Source organism: Gopherus evgoodei, chromosome 1 (assembly GCF_007399415.2).
Source record: "Gopherus evgoodei ecotype Sinaloan lineage chromosome 1, rGopEvg1_v1.p, whole genome shotgun sequence".
In the NCBI taxonomy this organism is placed as follows: Eukaryota; Metazoa; Chordata; order Testudines; family Testudinidae; genus Gopherus; species Gopherus evgoodei.
The window spans coordinates 125,737,893-125,744,650 of NC_044322.1; the positions used below are offsets into that span (position 1 = coordinate 125,737,893).

Below are 6,758 nucleotides of genomic sequence, written 5' to 3' on the forward strand. Positions count from 1 at the left end.
CTAGAAATTTGTGTGCTGGGAAAAATCCCTTAGCCTAGAGGTTTTTATTTTTCTTTTCTTAATGAAACAATTTAAAAATCATTTTTGCCATGTGAACTCATGATGAAACGTTAGGTCTTTGGTTTTTTATTGTATTGTACTGTATTTTTTCAGAATTGGCAGGGAGCTTCCACCCATGAGTACTTTTAATTGGAGTATCATCAAAGCACTAGAATAACATTAAATGTGCAAGATCACCCTCTTTGTGACATGAACCAAATCTTCCAGTGTGTTAGTACAGTGCCTAGCACAATAGGTCCCTGCTTGTAACTGAAGCATTTGGGTGATATTACAATATTAATACTAAATAGTTATTATTCCTAATTCTGCAGTGCTTTTCTTTTGATGGGATGCACAAAAGCTCAAAATAATCTGATGAACTGGAGTTGGGTATAAATATTGATTGCAATGTATGTACACTTGGTCCAATATCATGTGACTCCTTGTGTACAATTACCTTGGTTGATAAAATTCATAGCAATGTGTGCCAGTCTAAACCCCACAAAAACAAGCAAATGCCAATCCACATTAATATAAATGAATAATCAAGAAGTGTACATGCCTTAAATGAGAAACCGCATGGTTTTATTATTGTGAACCTTGTCTACTTCTGTCTTACTTTATTGATTACTCTCTCGTGTTTTGGTACATCTGTGTGTAGACCCTGGTTCTAAAAATGCACACACGTTTAGCTTTACACCTTTGAGTCATTCCATTGACTTCAGTGACACAATTTATAGGCCTAAAGTTAAGAATGTGCATAAGTGTTTAAAAGATAAGGGCCTAAGCCTGAAAGCTATTTGGGGACACAGCCCATCGATCTTTGTGTGTTTGTGAAGCATCTTACACATTTGGAGGAGTATAATAATAAATAAAAGGCCAAAATCAAGGGATGGCCTGTCATAACCTTCCTACTCAGATCTGAACCTTAGAGTTCAGAACATGAGAAGCTAGCATGAAACCTCCAAACTTAATTACCAGCTTGGATCTGATATCGCTGCCACCAGCCAGAATTCCAGTGTCTGGCTCACTCTGGTCTCCCCAAAACCTTCCCTGGGGAACCCCCAAGACTCAGGTGCCCTGAGTCTCACCACAAAGGGAAATAACCCACTTCCCTTCTGTCATAAACAGATAGCTAAGGGTTAATGTTCTTTTACCTGTAAAGGGGTAACACCAGTAACCTGAAACACCTGACCAGAGGACCAATCAGGAAACAAGACTTTTTCAAATCTGGGTGGAGGGAAGTTTGTGTGTGAGTTCTTTGTTCTTTGTCTTGGGTCTGACCCTCTCGGCTATGAGAGTGATTTTTCTATCTCCAGCTTTCTAATCTTCTGTTTCCAAGTTGTAAGTACAAAAATAATAAGGCAATAAGGTTTATATTGTTTTCTTTTGTACTTACATGTGTATAGTTGCTGGAATGTGTTAAATTGTATTCTTTTTGGATAAGGCTGTTTATTCATTTTTTTTCTTTTAAGCAAATGACCTGTATTTGTCACCTTAATACAGAGAGACCATTTTTATGTCCTTTTCTTTCTTTTTATATAAAGCTTTCTTTTTAAGACCTGTTGGAGTTTTTCTTTAGTGGGGACTCCAGGGAATTGAGTCTGCAGCTCACCAGGGAATTGGTGGGAGGAAGAAGTCAGGAGGAAAATCTCTTTGTGTTAGATTTACTAGCCTGACTTTGCATACCCTCTGGGTGAGGGAGGAAGAGGAGAAATTAGCTCTCTCTCGGTACTTGTGTTTTCCAGGACTGGAAATAGGGAGGGTGGAGTCCCTCTGTTTAGATTCACGGAGCTTGTGTCTGTATATCTCTCCAGGAAGCCAGGGAGGGTACACCTGGAGGGGAGGAGGGGGAAGGGAGATGGTTTATTCCCCTTTGTTGTGAGACTAAAGGCATCTGAGTCTTGGGGTCTGCCAGGGAGGTTTTGGGGAGACCACAGTGCGCCAGGCACTGTATAGATTCCTGGCTGGTGGCAGCTTTGCCAGGTCCACGCTGGTAACTAAGCTTGGAGGTTTTCATGCTAACACCCATATTTTGGATGCTAAGGTCCAGATCTGGGAAAAATGTTATGACACCTTCTCCCTCTTCCCCTCCAGGTGTTCCCTCCCTGGGTTCCTGGAGAGATATACAGATTCAAGCTCCGTGAATCTAAACAAAGGGATTCCACCCTCTTTACCTCCTCCCAAATTTCCCCACCCTGGATACTCTAGGAGATTCCGTGCTTCAAGTCCCTGAAACACAAGTACCGAGAGATCAAATCTCTCTCCCCCCTCACCCAGAGGGTACGCAAAGTCAGGCTTAGTAAATCTAACACAAAGAGATTTTCCCCCTCCCTTCGTTTCTTAGCCTTAACCAGTGGAAAACACTTAAACAGGTCTTAAAAAGAAAGCTTTATATAAAAAGAAAGAAAAAGACATAAAATGATCTCTGTATCAAGGTGACAATATACAGGGTCAATTGCTTAAAAGAAAAAATGAATAAACGGCCTTATCCAAACAGAATACAATTTAACACATTCCAGCAACTACACACATGTAAATACAAAAAAAACAATCTAAACCTATTGTCTTACTATCCTTGTGCTTACAACTTGGAAACAGAAGATTAGAAAGCCTGGAGATTCCTGTGGTCACTCTCAGAGCCCAGAAAGAGAACAGCCCAAGAACAAAGGACTCACACCCAAAACTTCCCTCCACCCAGATTTGAAAAAGTCTTGTTTCCTGATTGGTCCTCTGGTCAGGTGTTTCAGGTCACTGTTTGTTAACCCTTTTATAGGTGAAAGAGACATTAACCCTTAGCTATCTGTTTATGACACGCCCCCCAAATCGCAGACAGTGGGGAATCTCACTGGCGGCGATTTCTTCCTAGAACTCTAAAATAAACAGAGTAATACAACACATGCACCTTTACATATACCACTAAGTATATAACTAACAGACTTTTACATTTTAAGAACACTTGTTAACTACTGGATTCTGGGAAACTTTCACTAGAGAGTGCATCAGCTACTTTGTTAGAAGCTCCTGAAATGTGTTGAATCTCAGAATCAAAATCTTGGAGAGCTAAACTCCATCGAAGAAGTTTTTTGTTGTTCCCCTTGGCAGTATGAAGCCACTTTAGTGCAGCATAGTCGGTCTGTAGCTGGAACCGCCGTCCCCAAACGTATGGGCGTAGCTTTTCCAGGGCGTACACAATAGCGTAGCATTCCTTTTTGACTGACTGACCAGTGACTTTCCCTCTCAGACAGTTTCTTGCTGAGAAACACGACAGGATGAAAGTTATGATTCGTTGCTTCTTGCATGAGAACTGCTCCTATACCACGCTCAGATGCATCGGTGGTTACTAGGAATGGTTTGTCAAAGTCCGGGGCCCTTAGTACCGGGTCCGATATGAGCGTTGCCTTAAGTTGGGTAAAGGCCTTTTGACACTCATCAGTCCACTTAACTGCATTAGGCTGGGTCTTTTTGGTCAGGTTGGTCAGTGGGACAGCAATTTGGCTGCAGTGTGGTACAAATCACCTGTAGTACCCAGCCAAGCCTAAGAAGGATTGAACCTGTTTCTTTGACTTTGGGACAGGCCACTTTTGGATAGCATCCACCTTGTCTGTAGGGGGTTTATGGTTCCTCGACCCACCTGGTGTCCCAGATAAATCACTCTGTTTTGGCCTATTTGACACTTTTTGGCCTTAACCATTAGTCCTGCCTGTCTGATTTGCTCAAAGACCTTTTCTAGGTGTTCGGGCCAGGAGTCAGAAAAGATGGCCACATCACTGAGGTAGGCAACTGCATATTTGCCCAGTCCTGCTAGTAGACCATCTACCAGCCTCTGGAAAGTGGCGGGTGCATTTCGCAGCCTGAAAGGAAGGACATTAAATTCAGACACCCCTGCATGGGTGATGAATGCTGACCTCTCTTTGGCAGGTTCATCTAGCGGTACTTGCCAGTACCCCTTGGTTAAGTCTATTGTAGAGATGAACTGGGCACGTCCCAACTTTTCCAATAGCTCATCGGTGCGTGGCATTGGATAGTTGTCTGGATGAGTTACAGCATTTAGCTTACGGTAGTCCACGCAAAAGCGTATTTCCCCATCTGGTTTGGGTACCAGAACCACTGGAGATACCCATGCACTGGTAGATGATCGTATTATACCCATCTGTAGCATGTTCTGGATCTGCCGTTCTATAGGATCTTGGGCCTGAGGAGACACCAGAAAGAGAACAGCCCAAGAACAAAGGACTCATACCCAAAACTTCCCTCCACCCAGATTTGAAAAAGTCTTGTTTTCTGATTGGTCCTCTGGTCAGGTGTTTCAGGTCACTGTTTGTTATCCCTTTTAAAAGTGAAAGAGACATTAACCCTTAGCTATCTGTTTATGACATGGCCCAATTGGATAAAAAATGTTCCTAATAACATGGATATCAGCAGTTTTTGGCTAGCCAAATATATCCAAACAATTAGCAGAAAAGATTCCATTGCTGAATATCTGAAAGTCGACACGTCAAAATATAGTTGGGGGTTAAAGGAAGGTTTCCAAGTCTAATGAGGTCCTATCAGTCAATCAGTGACTTGATTATCATTATTAAGCACATGAGTTATAGTATAGGATAGCTATTTTGTAGTTATTCCTTGCTTGCTTTGAATGCTGTAGGGGATTAAATCAATTTGCTGCTCACAGTCTGATGTTCCTGAGTTTCTAGAATGTGAGCAGAAGCTGCTTGAACTGTCAATATGCTGTCAGTCATTTCATGTAATCTTTCTTCTATAACTTTGCAAACCCTGGTTAAGTCACAGGAGAAACAACATGTCCAAAAAAAGGAAAACAACAGCATTATCTAGCAAACTGCTACAAGTTAACGTTCTACCCAGCTTATTTTTTCTAGAGCTTAGAAGGAAGACTGCACAGAAATACTGTTTAAGAAATTTGTGATATAGTAACACTGTACTAAATTCATTTGTATTAAGACAGTGTGTCTAATTCTCAATCCATTCAAAGCCCAACAGGTGGTGTGTCTTCTGAATTAGTTACCTTGGGTCACATAATATAATGCAAGGAATTCAGATTCTGTAGGCAAGGGGACTAAAAAATTATCTTGTTTTGAAAAGGTTACCTGCTGTGGCAGCAGATACTTAGGCCTGGTCTACACTACAAGTTTATCTCGAATTTAGCAGCATTAAACCGAATTAACCCTGTACCCGTCCACACAACAAAACCCTTTATTACGATATAAAGGGCTCTTAATATCGATATCTGTACTCCTCCCTGATGAGGGGAGTAGTGCTGAAATCGGTATTGCCATTTCAAATTAGGGTTAGTGTGGCCGCAATTCGACGGTATTGGCCTCCGGGAGCTATCCCATAGTGCAACATTGTGACCGCTCTGGACAGCGATCTGAACTCGGATGCACTGGCCAGGTAGACAGGAAAAGCCCGGCAAACTTTTCAGTTTCATTTCCTGTTTGCCCAGCATGGAGAGCTGATCAGCACAGGTGACCATGCAGTCCCAGAATCAAAAAAGAGCTCCAGCATGAACCATACAGGAGATACAGAATCTGATCTCTGTATGGGGAGATGAATCTGTTCTATCAGAACTCCATTCCAAAAGACGAAATGCGAAAACATTTGAAAAAATCTCCAGGCTATGATAGACAGAGGCCACAACAGGGACTCAACACAGTGCTGTGTGAAACTTAAGGAGCTGAGACAAGCGTACCAGAAAGCCAAAGAATGAAATGGACGGGAGGGGCTCACGGAGGGAGGGGAGACTGACGACTATAGCTATCCCACAGTTTCCGCACTCTCCAAAAACCATTTGAATTCTTGGCTGAGCTCCCAAAGCCTGAAAGGTCAAAAACATTGTCACGGGTGGTTCAGAGTATATATCGTCAGCCCTCCCCCCCACCCCCCATGAAAGCAAAGGGAAAAAAATTGTTTCTCGCCTTTTTTCAATGTCACCGTATGTCTACTGGATGCTGCTGGCAGATGCAGTGCTGCAGTGCTACACAGCAGCATCCCCTTCCCTTCCCTTGCCTTGCATATGGCAGATGGAACAGTAGGACTGATATCTGTCATCGTCGTCCCGTGAGTGCTCCTGGCTGGCCTCGGTGAGGTTGGCTGGGGGTGCCTGGGCAAAAATGGTAATGACTCCCGGTCATTCCCTTCTTTAAGTTTTGTCTAATGGAAATTCAGTCCTGCCTGGAATATCATGGCAGCTGGAGCCTTCTGCCTTAGGCTGCTCTCCCCAGTCAGCAGCACCGCACGGTCGTGCCTACCCCTTGCTACCAGGGATCACAATCAGATACTTAGACCTCTACATTTTGCTGCAAATAAAAAATTTAAGCTGCCATTTAGAGCTGTCCGCCAACATACATACCCTGGGACATTTTGTATTTTACCAGTGTCAACCAAAGGCCCACACACAAATGGAGATTCAGTCCTGCCTGTGCTTCTATCCTAGTGCTTGTCACAGATTCCCATTTTCAGCCATAGGCTGAGTAAGTGCAGAATGGTGGTTCACTCTACTTTGCTGTAAGCCAACTGCCCTCTCCTCCCCCATTTGATCTCTGCTTGCAGAAGTAATAAAGTCAATGTCATTTCTTATTCATGCATTCTTTATTACTTCATCACACAAATGAGGGGATAACTGCCACGGTAGCCCAGGACAGGTGGGGAAGGAGGGAAGCAACTGGTGGGGTTGTTGCAGGGGCACTCCCTAGAATGGC

The 6,758-nt window shown here is 43.1% G+C and overlaps 1 long non-coding RNA gene across 1 annotated transcript; it reads right to left on the minus strand.

Moving 5' to 3' along the window:
- Positions 1-1,129: 1,129 nt before the first annotated feature.
- Positions 1,130-2,336, minus strand: LOC115646256. The gene is made up of 3 exons (XR_003998975.1): positions 2,208-2,336; positions 1,729-1,731; positions 1,130-1,157 (listed from the first exon to the last, which is right to left on the minus strand). It is a non-coding gene; the product is annotated as an uncharacterized LOC115646256 (long non-coding RNA).
- Positions 2,337-6,758: the final 4,422 nt, after the last annotated feature.